The 16,097-nt window shown below is 44.2% G+C and overlaps 1 protein-coding gene across 4 annotated transcripts in view; it reads right to left on the bottom strand.

Moving 5' to 3' along the window:
- Positions 1-16,097, bottom strand: part of frmd4a (FERM domain containing 4A) — a 228,753-nt gene that overhangs the window by 80,471 nt on the left and 132,185 nt on the right. The window lies entirely within an intron of this gene.

Consider the following 16,097-nt stretch of genomic DNA (forward strand, 5'->3'; position numbering starts at 1 on the left):
CACACGCAGGCAAAGCCCAGGGGCACAAGCCGGGATTCGAACCGCCAACCTGAAAAAATGACTGAAAAAAATGCAAGGCAGAGGGGACACAAGGGTTTCTATCTGTCACTGTCACACTGTCCAAATTACTGGACGCAACATCATATTTTTCTTCCAAACTAATGTATTGTCAAATGATTTTACTGTGCATGGTGAGAGGAGAAATGGTGAAAGTGTTGGCACTGGAGCTTACTCTTCAAAAGCCTTACAAAACTAATCTTGAATTCGGGGTAGGCACCTATAAGCTTTCTTGCTTCGGCCTACTCCCTTTGAGTTTTTCTGTTCTGTGACTAAGTAATGTAAATAATGTAAACAATGTAAATATAATGACAAATCAAAATCAATCAAAAGCCTGATTTATCAGCGTCAGAAATCTGATGAGAAAACATCCCTTTACTCATAATGGGTAAATCAACCTAAAGAGGAGCGCTTATCAGTCAGCTGTTACATGATCCAACTGGAAATCCTGACGCCGAACTGTCCTCAGCCCTTAGTCTCGTTCACGTCACTGTCATTCCCTCTGCCTCCCCAGAGCGGCGTCGAGAATGTGGGTCATGCAGTTGCACACTTCAAACGGCTCCTAGAGAGAGCCCACAGTTAAATTTAACAACACAGAGCTCAGAGCCAGACTGCTGCAGCGAATGTCATCCAAGAAAATAACAGGCCTCTGCAGAGGGGAGAGGAGAGAGCGCTACAGTGTGTCAGGGCGGGCTCACTGCACTTACAGCCACAGGTGAACAGGGAAGAAATGTTTAAACAAGTGTCTGTATCTCCAATTTCGGCTTGTTTTTTTTTTGGATTCAAAGCTCAATAATTCAGGTCAGGAATTGGATAATGCAAACTCCCTCTGCAAAAACCTTTCAAACGTTGCTAAGACCAACACTGTAAAGTTTGGAGTCTGTAGGAGCAAAAGAAGTGTAGATGTTGTTGCAAGAGTGGAACAAAAAACTCCTTTTGAGAGAGGTTGGCGATGTTGATGGAGAATATTAAATTGGTCCTGTACCATTCCAGAATGGCTGGTTCAGGTGCCGGGCCGATGGTGAGGTCATGTCTGAGGGAGTTCTTCTGAATGAAGGCGATTCTAAACCTTCACTGGCCCATCTGAGCAGAGGAGGGGGAGATGATGGGTCTCACATGGGACAGATCTGTTACGCGCCTGCTCCTATACCTCCATCTATTATTCACACAGCACCAATCTGAGCCTCAGTGTCCCATATCTCAGCATTTACACTGCTGGAATGTTCTTTTTTTGGTGGGACGGATGTCACGGTTTCACATTTTCGAGTCACAATTATTGCAAGGAAATACTGCAGTTTTGCGTTTGAGGGTTTCAGATTTTGTGTTTAAAATGCTTTGGACGTTCACTGTGTCTAAAAATAAAAGGCTTTGAGACTCTTTTGCAAAACACACAATGCAAGACAATAGTAAACTTTACTAAAGTAGAGTGATTATTATGATTATTATTAGGCACTATCTAAGAGATAAGATAAGATAATCCTTTATTGATCTCACAATGGAGAAATTCACTTGTTACAGTCGGCGTTCAAGAAGATCACTGAGAGTTGTGCAAAAACAGACAGGAAAATGTGCAAACAGTAAAATAGAATAAAAACGAGGTATCCCATGTACAACAAGCAGCAGAAATACAACAATAGGTGAGCAACAACAATAAAAATAGGATAAAAACTAGAACTGGTCATATAAGTAAAATATTGGGGTGCAAAGTTACAGTCCTAGTGCAGGATGTCAATACGTGGTGCTGGTACAGGGAATAAAGTGCAGCTGATACAGAGATTATTGCACATGTTACTTTACAGTCTTATTGTACAGTCTGAAAGCAGTGGGGATGAAGGCTTTGCGATAGTGCTCCGTCCTGCACTGAGGGTGTCTCAGTCTGCCACTGAGAGAGATGCTCAGCACTTCTACAGTCCCATGCAGTGGGTGGGAGGTGTTCATGATGGAGGTGAGCTTGGCTAACACCCTCCCGTCCCATATATAGTCTAGGCTATATACAGTATTATCACGTCGGGGGGGTCAGGACCCCCGGCAGGTCACGGGACACTAAGGTGGGGGTCGCAAGATGATTCTGAGACAATATTCCTTACATATGTGACATTTAATTTGATGATTTTGGGGGTCCCTGCCAGAAAGGTTTGGGAACCCCTGCTCTAAAGTGCACCAACGGGACTCTCTTGAACAGCTGATTTCCAAATGTGTAAGGTGCTCAGTTTTCCTTTCATTTGTGTTTCGGTTTATTTACGATGCTGCAGAGAGGAGCGCATTTGCTTTTTGAGTGCATCCTGGGCCAATTCTGTCGGCTATATCTGTACATTTGGACAACTTTATTGGGATGTCTGTGTAGGCTCTCAGTCGTACAGGAGTTATCCATCCTCGATGAAGGTTCCTAAGTCATCTTCTGCTCTCTGTAGTGTATTTCGCCTCTCATCCAAAAGTCTCCAGCTCTGAGGCGTACTAGGGCTCTGTCATGTTAATGAGGCTGACACGGCCCCGCACAGATCAATAGTCAGGGAACGAGCAGTGATCAGCTGAGCGGTGGATCATTGAGACTTAGAGCAACAAAGGTGTTTACCCACAGTTTGAGAGTAGCTGTTAATAGAGGGAAGAGACTTAGCCGAACTAACCCCCGACAATGGTTAGAGGCAAAACATCCTACACTTCAACTACAGAGCACAGAAGATGACTCAAGGACCTTCACCGAACTACCCTTTGGACATATGCAGCGAAGGATCATCTCAAAGATGTTGTTTCATATTCGAAATATTTGGGCCTTTTGCTCAAACTTTCCAACAAGAGGCTTTGTATGCAGGATGTTCCTCAATGACAACAACTCCAGGTCATCTGTTGGAAGTGGACACACTGCTGACTTCAATCGATAAACGGTTGGATGCAGGTGTCATGATAAGAACATTTTGAAGTTCGACATATAAAGGCGAGAAAATATGCCGATCAACGATATTAACGATGAAAATCTCAGTAATACCTTGTTCTAAAAGTACGTATTGACATATCCTTCACAACAAACGACTTGCAATGAACAGGAAACTCAACGAAGCACAATGTTCTTTCGTCCAGCCGGTCCATGTTTGTCTCTCTCTCGCGCACTCGCCGCCGTCATAAACAAATAAACAGAGCAGCAATGTTAAGCTCAAGGGCAGCGCGCGGCAGTGCCCTGAACTCCTCCGGCCTCTCCCCGCGTCCCGAGGCCGGACGGAATACCAAACAGCCCGATGAGTCCGTCTGCTGCATATTAAACGCGGCTCTGTAATCTCCTCTGAGCCGCGTTCCACTGCCCCGTCTGTGCTCACTGTAGACACAGCCTCAGCCAAACATGGTCTACAGCCTCTTCATGTTTCGCTTTGTGGCAGATGTTCATGCAGTGTTGTCTTCCCAGTCTGACTGAATACAGTAGCGGAATGAACGCAAGAAGTGTGTAGGGAAAAGTCCTGTTCGTCCCAATTTCCAATACTTACTCACACCTAAATGAATTTGTTGAAATATTAAAACTAATAACCATCACACATAAACAATAACTAGATCGTCACTTCCACTAAAAAGTAGGGATTCTGCTCATTTTGAAGCTCAGAGCCTGGACTTTTGATCGCTGCGCAAAACACGGTTGCTAGCTGAAGCATGCTAATGTCAGCTAACCAAGGCCGGGACAGAAAGTATGATTATTTTATTACTTGGGCCGAGTAATTAAACAAAATAGCCACTGCAGGAGCGGCCAAGTGTTTGCATCAATGGCAATAAATAGTATTCTGATTCTGATTCTGATCACTTTATGCTGTGAGTTAATGTATCCTAAAACCTGCCAGAGGATAATTAGTAGAAAAGTCCAGTCATCCCTGTGTAATGTTTTCTCCATTAGTTTTGATAATAGAAATAATAATCATTGATATGGTAAATGGTCTGAACTTATATAGCGCTTTTCCACCTACATTAGGCACTCAAAGCGCTTTACAGCAAGGATCCACTCACCCATTCATACACCAATGTACGCAGACACTGGGGGCAATGTGGGTAAAGTGTCTAACCCAAGGACTGCACTTTCAGGAGGTGGGAATCGAACCCCTGATCATGAGACGACCTGCTCTACCATCTGCGCCACTGTCGCCCGATATGTAACACATCTCACACACCGAAGAAAAGAGCGACATTCACTTTTGTCAAAGTCTCTTGGTATCGATTAAGATCGGATATCGGCAGACACTCAAACCCCCAGTATCGGTATCGGAAGCAATCTCAGTATCAGTGCATCTCTATTAAAAAGCATTATAGTGAAAAAGAAAGAACACTGTCCATCAGTGCCTTTCCCGATTAAAACACATGTTAACGGCCCAGCAACAGATGTTTGTTTGTATTTCACGAGGTTCAGTGTCACTTTTCAAGGTCACTGTCACAGCGTTGCTAGCAAAAAGTAGCCTGCAAGCTAGCAGAACAAACAAAAGCGTATGGCGTTACAATAAGAAGCTGAACTCAGAGTACAACTGCTATAACTGGCTTTCCGCTCATCCGTTCCCCTGGTTTTGAACAACCTTTTCGGTGTTACAGTGAGCTGCATTAAAGCCAGAGCATGGGGGGGGGGGGGAGTGAGAACGGGGTCTTGGGGGTTAAAAGCGTCCAAATCCTTTTTCCCAAAGTGCGCCTGAGGGTCCCAAAGAGGCTGCAAACCAATTAGAAAAACAGCCGGAGCCACATCCCTCACAGTGGCAGCTTTTACAGCAGCCCATTTACATAATACATTAGACGCCTTCAGGAGCACTCTGGTTTCCTTAGCCCCTTTACGTCTCCATTAGTGAGGGTCGCAAAGATGTTTTTAAAACCTGCCCGGGCTGTCCAACGGCCTCCAAACAAAGGTAACCACGGCAACTTCCAGCTCCTGCCATCGGTTGTGTCCCGCTGTCAACACCAATATAGGGGAGCAAAAGGGAAACTGTGAAAACCACCTCTGCTCCTTAGGATGGAAAATGAACACCACGCACGGCAGATTAATGAGAAAAGAAAAGTATATATAGTATGAACATTTAGATGCAGATTACTCACATAAATAAGAGACAATGTATTCAAGATGCCTTTTGATTATGGAAAACAGTCATTATATTTTTTTAAATGACCCCACACCTGCACTTTACATCAAGGAACCATTCCTCTCATTTTGGGGGGTTTAAAACTCATTAAATAAAGCAAGATTAAGATTTTAAAAAAGATTCCCTCAAAAAAAGTCTTTCAAGAAAATTAGCTTTGAACTTCCTATTTCCCCCAACACCGTTTTGGCTTGTTTTCTAGAGTTTTTTGTGTTTTTATTGCTTTTTTATCGTGCTATTGTTGCCTTTCTGACATGATTTTGGCACATTTTTGTTGCCTTCTTGTCTTGTTTTTGTCATGAAGCTTCAGCGCAAATTCAACATGGAAGACGTACCTGCAGCCTTCATTCATTGCCTCATCATCAGCCTTTACCAATCATCCAATCACGGCCCTAGGTCAAGCCGCACCTCTGCATCAGCCAATCATCGCCAAGGATCCCCTTCCTAAGCTCCCTGGTCAATGACTCAGCTGTTTCCCAGCCGTGCTGCGACCCTCCTCCGCCCCTCCACCACCAGGCCTCTCCTCGGCTCTGCTCATCGTCGCCAATGGCAGCCCCAGGTCGTCCCACCACCACCAGTGTCTGGGCTCCGGGGGAAGAATCTGGCTATCCATCCACACCATGTATTCCATATCATTACTGCGATCTTTCCCCGGGGTCTGAGCCCCAATCATGATTCACGTTCAATAAAACTTCCCTAACGCAAGTGTTTTCATTGCTTTTTCGTCACTTTTCTTTGCCTGTAGGCCAGTGTAATGCCGCATTTGAAAGCTAAGACCCTGTAGTTTCTGAAAATGTGTAGGACCTGTGTGAGTAAAAGGTGTTTAAACTTACAGATTGTCACTTTAAAAATGCCAAATGTTTCTATAATAGCTCAGTTAAACTGTGCAATACAAACAAAAACATTCGCCCCCTCACTCCCAAAGAACAGAAGGATGTTAGACAAATAAGTTCGGAGACACATGGTGCAGAATCAACCTGTTTTTTGAGCTTTTAACTTCGTTCCCTCGTCACACACAGACCTGGAGGAGCTGATCGCATCATTAAACCAACCGCATCCTCCACAGAGCAAAGAAAAGAGTCCAAATCTCTGCAGTGAAACTAGGAATGACTTCATGTGTAACTCTAAGCGGCTGATTGATCGGCCTTTTCTCCACTGAGGCAGGCTTTCCGTCTCCCAGTTTTGGTGCTGGGGCTCTCCTTGGGGCTAAGTGGCTAAATGGAGGACATTCAATACTCTCCACCAGTCGGGATTCCCTTCACAAACACACACACACACACACACCGACAGAGAGGGAGCGACCACAGAGCTGCCAGAGGGCTCTCCCCACAGTCAGCCGGCCCGATCGCTTTTCATACGCCTGAGCAACAGCGGGAGAAGACTGGGGGAAGAATGCTCAAGTGCCTAAAAGTGGGGAGAAAATAATAACATGGACATAAATCAAAGTATGCATTGCTTTAGGTCGAGAGCAGAAGCTGTGTAAATGTGCGACCGCCGGCTCGGGTAGATAACATTTGGTGTGTGCTACATTTAAAGGCCACAGGAGCGATGGCTGTTGGTGTTTTCACAGGATGTTTGGCTGAATCGCAGACAAACAGCAGATAAATGAAGGTGTGCAGCGCTGATTTGTTATTGGGACTATTCACATTTCCGTAATACTCTCATGGTGCCAGAAGCTGAACGATGTAGTGATTAATAAATGAATACGTAAATAAACAAAGCATCAGACATGACAGTATTGTGATCCTTCGCTTCGCCAAATGAATGATGCGCATGTACTGTACAGTTTGGAAACGCGTTTTATGCGTAAGCTTTGCTTTATTTTCAAAACTATTTACATTGTGTGATTCTCATTGAAGACATTAAAGCAGTACTAAGTAACTTGTGTACCTTAATAAATCCTTTCTGTAGTCTCTCTGGGGGTAATGCAAATGTTAATGGGATGATGGGGGGGGGTCTTTCATCACCCCCTGGTGTCTCTGGTCAGAAAACCACAATTGCAACTTGATTGTCACAGGACCGGAACCAAAACTGCGCTAGCGCCACTTTAAACAGTATTTACAGCCAAGTTTGAGTGAACAATATTTCCATTGTGTAATTGGATGTACAATAATCCTCCCTTCGCCTTTTCTGTCAGTGTAGTATTTACTCTCACTCTAATAAGTTAAAAAATTGCAACTTGCTACAACACCTGCAGTTGCGCCTATGGCCTCCAGGGGCAAGAGTTACTTAGTTCTGCTTTAAACTATGAATGAGCACGTGGGATTATAGGATTTTCCTCCTGCTGTAAGAACAGAGATGCACAAGACTGCTGGTGTCTTGTGGACAAACAACGGTGCACCAGTGCTTTCGCCGGTCACCTGAGGGTGTGGCTTAGTGAAAAAAGGGGTTGGCGGAGGCGTGGTGTGCTGCAAACAGCGCGGACCACAATAAGCTTGCTGCTTCCTTATTAAGCTCTCGCATAACAAACTACAAACACTGTGTGGCAAACTCCACTCCAGAAATGTGATCTAAACACCAGCATGTGCGCCACCCCCACACCGCCTCCCAAAGTGGCGGATAGTTCCAAAGTTGGGGAGGGAGCACTGCTGTACGTAACATCGTCATGGGAGTCTGTGCAGCCACTTAATGTGCCAGGTCTGAAGCTAAAGATTCCGTGGTCCATGCAAAAGTTGAGTCCCCAGTCTGAGTTTAGAGATGCAAGATTGCGCCCAAAATATGTTTTATATTTTAAATTCTTCAAAATGGCCGCTCCCTTTATTCTTGTAATTTTCTTCATGAACTTCCTAAGGTCCTTGTCCCTGAAATGGTTGAACAGTCTGAAGTCCAAACCATTACTGTGACAACATCGTGAGGCTCACTGAGAAAACGTCAAAAGTGCAAAGCAGTAATCCAAGCGAAAGGTCGATATTTTGAAGAATCTTTTTCAATTCATGTTCATTTAAAACATAATTCCATATGTTCATTCATAAAGTCAGAATCTGCAATGGAAAAACCAATACATAAAAAGGCATTTCCAAACTTTTGACCGGTACTGTGCTTTTTGTTAAATACGAGTCTTAAAGCACACCTAAAACAAGTTGAAAAACAGCTTGAAGACCAGCAAGAGGTCCCTGTGCCCTGATATGGCGTGGATTTGCCTCATCTTTTTGCTACTGTGCACTAACTATGGCGACCCCCAGGCTGAGAACCTCTGTGCTAGACTGCTAGTACAATCACAAGTTCCCTTGTTCTCGATAGGTCTGGAAGTGGGTCCACCAAAGAATGAACATAAAGCACCTTTCCCCATTCAGTGGCGCCTCCAGCAGTTCAGAGCCTGAACTCTGGAGGTTCTTAGCTTTGGGATTGCACGTCCACATTTCGTCACACTTGTGTAGTTGCATATACGCACCTTAAAGCGACCCACGTTCCTTCAAAAGATAGAATGTAATGAAGCCAGGCGTTAGTGTGGTATTAAACCTCTGATCTTTAAACACATGTGCTGGAACCCGGCTGAGCCTTACAGTATCCTCACAAACACAGATCTAACAGCCATGATGGGGATTTCCGCAGATATTCCCCCGGATTCCCCTCCTAATCTGTGCGGATTACCATTCTGTACGCAGACCTACCCTCTGAACTGAAAACAGAGTAAGCCTCCTCTATCCAACGGCGCTAATGCCACTCTCAAACCGATCAGCTCCCTCCCCAGTCCCCGGTCCGGCACACGCACAGGATTTGTCCAATCGTGGCCCGATAATCGTGGGCAGACAGTCCTGGATACAGGTCAACATCTGGGCACGCCTCTTACTGTAACTGACACTGCCGAGATAAATGAAGGACTACTCATCCACCCTGCCTCTCACTGTTTTACTCAATGACAGAGAGGCGACAGGAATCACTAGTTTAGACGGCGTTGAAGGACACAAACTGGTGGTCAAGCCAAAGAAACTGGTGCATTTAAGAGAGGGTTTGTGTCCCACACCTTTATTTAGACTGAGTCAGAGCTAAACACAGCTCTGACTCACAGAAAAAAGTGTTCGTTTTTGAGGCTATAATTGTGTAGAATGAGAAAGCACCATCTCTGGATATATGCGATAACAAGAACAACAAGAAGCTTGAGGGTCACCAAAACCTGCTCCATACTGTAAATAGCTGTATTATAAAGTATTTATCCTAAAATGCTGTTGAATGATTTCAGTTTCAGTTTCTGAGGACTTGAATGCTGCGTTCATGTGGTCGTGTGGAACTTCCAGAGGAGCACATGAACGCTCACTCTACTGGGGAAAACAACTGGGAAACTCGGGTCAAGACGAGCTTCACAACATCCGCACTGGACTGCGTAAACCAGCTGATTTGTTCAGTTATCGTTGAATGTGAGCTTTGAGTTTAGTGTGAGCTGCCTTTGTTCTCGGAGTAACATTCAGTAAATGCCCAACGTTAATGCTAGCAAAGAGAAAATGTACATGATGTTTAAAATGAACAAACCACAGTTTAGCTGTGACATCAAAACCCCCAGTTTCTGACATATAAAGCACATGAACACAAACCAACTGGGGACAGTGACGAGCTCCCCAGTCCACATGAATGCAGCATAAGTCCATGGAAAGCTGTCTGACGTTACCATGGAGATGAGCTGTGATACGCCAGTCCTACTAAACCGAATGGCACACATTCACGCTGAAGCCTCAAAGACTTGTTTTAATATTTTACAAACCCTATCAACACAAATAGATTTTTAGTTTTCAGCCTGAGGAGGAGGATATTATTGTATCCTTTGGAATCTGACCCTGATCCCGACCTGAGCATGAGACCCATTCATCAAGTGACCAATAGAAATGTAAACTATGACCCCACACACTCAGCAGCAGAATACAATAAAAATGACTCCAGGTATTTCTCATGAAGGAACAACGTCCATTTGCACTGATGTGTTTAGCTGAAGTATTTCCCCTCACTCACATCTGGAGCTTTTGGAACTCTTTCTCGTCAACACAGAATGACCTCTTCTTTCCCGTCCTTTTTCTCTTTCCCATAAGCATTCCACAAACCTGGGAATTCTCGGGCGGACATGTTTATGCAAATCACTGACGTCCCTCGGGAAATTGCGCTAACAGCTACTACCAATAAAACACAGCCTGCTGATAGCAAAGCTAAACATGCCTAAGGCAAGTTGCAGAATAAGAAAAAAAAAGCCAAGACAATATAAACAATTGAAGAAAAGTACAGTCCGAAGCAGGCTCCCCCCCTGCGCACCTCCCCTGGGCCAACGCACTCGCCGCCGGTTCGTGGGAAAAGATCCTCTCTCATTGAAATCCAGACTTTGGCAGCGGGAGCCAAGATGGCTGCCAAAACACGGATCGCAATCAAAATACTGCAGCGGGAAGTCAAGAGTTCAGTCGGTCGAAAGTGAGAGGGTTTGGGACAGTGGCTCGTCAAGGCACTTCAGACTCTCTCCAAGAATCGGAAGGATCTACAGCTCAAGGCAGGTGAGGCAGATGACACTGAATCACGATAACTTAAAGCTCCAAAAGGGGATTTAAGGCCTGACATGGAAACACCGAGATTCTAAGTGAAGGTGAAGTTAAAGACGCTCATGTGCAGATGTTACAAAACTTTAGGGCCAATAGAGATTTTCATTCCTCTCTTGCAACAAAATCTTCACCTCAGTCGCTCCTACAGACTCCAAACATTTGGACATTCAACTTCATAAAACCATACGTTTAAACCTGGCTCCATCCATTTTTTAAATACATTTAAGGCTGAAAATGTTGGCAATTATTGATGCATAAATGTCTTATTTTGACATGAAAACGTTACAGAAGCAAGCCAAATGTAATACTTTTAATGCCATTTGTTATTAAACCTTTTAGCCCCTGCCTTAGCCAAGTGGATTTTCTCCAGTTCAGCTTTGCCCAAATCTAAAATGTCTACAATCTACAAAACTGATCTAGACGGATATTTGCTTTGTTGCTCTTTGTGGCTTTTTTTGCTACATTTTCCTCACACATTTTTTTTTCACTTTTTTGAGACTGTTTCGTGGCATTTTTGTTGCATCTTTGACTTTTTTTGCCACTTTTTTTGTTGCTTTTTCATCCTCATTTTCATAATTTTTTTGTCGCTATTTTGACACTTTTTTCAAGAAGCTTTTAGATTTGGGCAAACCCAAACTGGAGAACGTGTGCTTGGTTCCGGTAGGGGTTGAGAGGTTCATTTGTGAAGATTTTCCAACATTTCATCAGAAATGTCCTAAGAGAATTGGACTAAACAGGCAACCTTTGTAAAATGTTGAGCAATGTCCTAATTTCCATATAAATTCAGATATAAATGCCAGTTTAATGTTTTTTAATTTAAATCTTGCAGATACACATCTCTAAATTAAATTTCTGTCACCTCCAGTATCTTGCCTTAAGACATACTTTACATACTACTTAAGGTACTCAAAGTTACTCTTGAGATGTTTAACATCAGCAACACTATGTCAGCTCACAACCTGGACATTCTGAATGACCAGGTTATTCCATCAGTGGATTTCTTCTTCCCTGATGATATAGTCCAAGACAACACTGTCAGGATTCAAGGGGCTCACATGGTCAACCGAGTCCAATCTTTCCGATGTACTGGGGAAGGGCTTTGCACAGTGGTCACACTCTCCCATCATCAGTCTCTTGAATACAACACTGAATCTTTTGACATTACAGAAGCTAATTAAAACAACACCACAGCAAACTTATTTTTTGGTCCGACAGTGTATAATTTTCTTTGGCATTAAAGCCCTACGTCTAGAAAATATACCTCCAGGACATAGTAGATATAAACCTGTAGTTATACAAAACACCAGCAGATGGAGCAAGACCTGCATCTGCTGCCACTGTAAATAGGTCACAGTCATGGTACGCTGTGGAAGGCAATTTGAGCATGGAAACTACAAGCAGGAGCACACTGACACGGCAGCGTATGTCTTCAAAGATGTAAAAGCAGATGAGCACAGCGCTTTGCCAATAACCGGCTCATGTTTTAGTACATTAGTTTGTGGCAGATTGGGGGTAAACTCTTTGTGAAGAAACAAATTGAAACCGCCGCCTGACTGTCGCCTTGTCAACGAGACTCGGCGTGCGGCGGTAAACAAACTGGCTCGGTTTGGTTCTGCGGAGTATGAAATGATGTACAAGTCTGGGGATGGATTAGACTTTAATAAGCTGTCACTTCCAATGCGCACGCACGCGCCGAGGGAGACGAAGAGCGAAGGTTTGCAGGTCTGAGAATCAGCCCAAGTCGAGGCTTTGTCGTCAGCAGAGGCGAGTTGGAATTGTGATTTCAAAGATCCCGGCGGACCCTTGGTGGGACAGCTGTGTTTTCTTTAACCCGCCACACTTGGACCTGGGCTTTGGTTCTCCAGGATTTCCTCCTGTTAGACTTCGGGGATGCGAGGAATGTGAAGCAGTAATGTGCTCGCCGAACATCCTGTCGTATATCTGCCAGTGTCCCAAAGAAGACGCTCCACAGAGGATATGGCAAAATCAGCTTCGGCAAAATACTACGGATGGATGAATGCAGGGGCGGACTGGGACTGAAAAACAGCCTGGTCCAAATGAGTGTAAATGCGACACTTCCACAAAGACATATGTTGACCTCTTACCACCCGCCATCACCGAGAGCATTTTCTCCAGTTCGGCTTTACCCAAATCTAAAGGCTTCTTGGAGAGCAACACTGTAACGCCTCATTTGAAAGCTAAAATCTAGAAAAGTAACGGTAACTTTTTGTCACGTTGTCGCTGCATTTTTGTCATGTTTTAGTTGCTTTTTGCGGCTTTTTCATTACTTTTTTGTGGCTTTTTGGTGTGTTTTTGTCACTTTTTCGTTGTGTTTTCGTCTCTTGTTTTTCGTTGCTTTTTTTGTCATGTTTTTGTTGTTTTTTCATCGCTTTTTTCATTGCTTTGTCGTCATTGTTTCGTCACATTTTGTTGTGTTTTTTGTTGCTTTTCCAGCACATTTTTGTTTTTGGATGCCTTTTCTTTTATGCTTTTGGATTTGGGTAAAGCTCGGTTACGCCCGGGGGTAATAGTAAGGTAAAGTGAGAGGCCAGGCCGGTGGCCCTAGAGCCATGTGGCCCTTCTGTGCTCTTCCTGAATCATATGGCCACTGCCCCTGGATGAATGCATGGACGGATGTATAGTATGGTTTGTGTGCTCTTTTGAATATTGATCATTCCACGTGTGTCCTGCAGAGGGCGCCCAGCTTCACAATGAGGGAAAAAGTTAGACCCAAGTTATAAAAAATGAAAATTCAAATCTGAGGTGCCCAAAGCTCACAATCATGCAAATGTCCAGTCTCCAAAACACATTTTATTGACATTTCCTGTGTTTGAAAGAGCATCTGGGGCGGTCTAAAACATGTATTGTGTTGTTGCGCCGCTCGATTTGGCAGTAATCTCCAGCTGTCTGCACCAGGGCTGAAGAAAACGAACATGGTCACAGTCGCATTCCTCTGCACCTGTTTGCACATTGCATTGCACCACCAGCCTGTCTAACTCTGTACATGATGTAAGTCAGACATAAGCCGGCACTGTGAGCGTGAGCTGAATCTCCACTCATGTTTGCAGTACCGCCCTGGCCGAACAGGGGGAGCTGCAGGCCGTGCTTGTGCGGAGACTGAAGGGGAAAAACTCCAATCGATTTTCCTGCAACCCTGACTCCTTCCGGCCCTCCTTGTTTCTGAGCAACACGTAAGAAAATCTCTGTACGCATTTGTAAGTGTGGCTCACAGGCTTCAAGGCAAGATCCTCCAACAACACTCACTCAGATAATCAGTCTGCGCACAATATATAACTTCAAATATCGAAATGACGGGAAAACAATCAGTCGACAGCCACAATCAAAACAAGTCAGAGAAAATTTCTGTGTAAACAGTATTTGTTGTCCACTAACCATTGTTAAAGTCTAACCTCGAGCACAAAAGTCCGAAACGAAATCGCTGAGCCTTCAGGGGGTGCTCACATTATTGGAGTTTCCTCTGATTGTCCTGCCTCTCTTCAGGGGATGCTCTGACCAGGAACACACAACACTCTCCAAGACCAAAGCTACAACAACATTCTCCTCCTCCTCCTCCTCCTCAGGGTGGAGTGGGGAGAAAGGCAGGAAAGGACACATGCTGCTGGAGCTCCTGTTTCTGTCCCAAACATTCTCCACTTAAGCATTCTCTACATGTTCATTTTTTTTTATTTAACTGCATGGATTTAGTCGATTCCTCAAAGCTGAATGTGGAAACAGAATCTCCCCAAACTTGACAAACGTTTGGACATCCAGCTAGATTAAAAGGGTGGTAGATACGAGCCTGTATGTGCTAATGACAGGCTATAGAAGGGGTCTCCACCAGGCGGGCCGTGGGCCATATCCGGCACCCAAGATGATTCAATGAGTATGTCAAAAAAGAAAGTCTCTAGCCCATTCCTGTGCGGAGTTATGATTTTTTTTAAAGAAATAACCAGAATCACTCCAGCCACTAGGGGGCAGCTTAAAGAAAGAAAGGAAAGAATTCCACACATGTCCAGCAGAGGGCACTGACATAAGAAGAGATCAGAATACAAACAGCATATTATAGCCATGTGGTAAATGGACAGTCTGACCCTGGGCAGCTGAGTGAATACATAACAGTGTAGCAGAGACTTGTGACACAGGCTTTGTTAAGTGCAGTACAAGTGTAAGCCGAGGCTACGGTCCCGTCAGGCTCACTATTATTCATTTATTGCAAACAGTTTCCTCAATAGTATTTTACTGGAGGTTTTGTTTATGGACCCCGGCAATACACTCCCGATACACAGTATTTTGGCCCCCAGGGAAATTTACTTGGAGAACCCCTGGGCTATCGCATGATTTGTTTTGGATGCTCATGGGTCTGAATGAGCCGCTCATTAGGTCAGATGATTTTAGACCACAAAAACAATACTCCGAGAACGCCTAGGCCTGTCACAATATACTGAGGCAGGAAAATATAGCGGTTTGGATTTTGGTCTGGTGTTGAGCCAAAAAAAAAACATGGCTATCATTTTAATTTACAACATTTTCTTTTCTGTTTTTTTATTGTATTAATGTAGGAATCACTTTTATAATGCCTATGTGCGCCATAAACTCTAATGCAAAACATCTTTCCCGATTTGTTTTTGTACCGACATCAGTCCAGTGGCATAAATATCTCCATAAGTTACTGCTGGGGAACTCCACAAGCTGCATCTTAGGGTCAACAAACTACAACAACGTGCATATATGGTTGTGAAGGAACGTGTTTTTGCTGCTGTATTTCCAGGCCTGGCAGTTTCTTTGGGGAGAAAGGCTTGTCCAGCTGCACACAGGCCTCCCCGCGCTGGCACAGAATACCAATGAGCCTATGAAAGGACAGACTGAGAATAGACAGCCCCAAATGCATACTGATCACCCATTTCTGCTGAATCACTGCTGGAAAACACACGGACTGAAGACGGCATTTCAGTCTTTTCAATATTAATGAGCCAATAGCTTATTTGTAAACTCACTAAAACCATTACACCATCCACTCCCATCACTTTTCCAGGGTGAGATTGGGCCAGCTTATCAGTATTTCAAGTACATCCCTAATTGAACCTAAATACTTAAACTAATACATATCAACACCACGAAAACATGGCTCCCTGTTCAATATCACCTACAAATCCCTCCATAACCTGGCGACGCCCTACCTCACCAAGCTCATGCCGCACCAACCGCCGGACCTTGGGGGACCGAGCCTTCACCATCGCCGCCATCACCCTCTGGAATCCCAGAGAAGAGCCCTAGAGAACCACCTGTTCAAACTAGCTTTTCCTTAAACCCCCTTTTTTTGTTTTATCCCCCATGTAAAGGGTCTTTGAGTGTCCAAAAAGGCACTATAGAAGTTTGAAGTATTATTATTATTATTATTTATTAAATAGCAGCTAAATCAGGCTTTAAATCACAACTCAAC

This window comes from Gobius niger, assembly GCF_951799975.1.
Source record: "Gobius niger genome assembly, chromosome: 12".
NCBI classification, from domain to species: domain Eukaryota; kingdom Metazoa; phylum Chordata; class Actinopteri; order Gobiiformes; family Gobiidae; genus Gobius; species Gobius niger.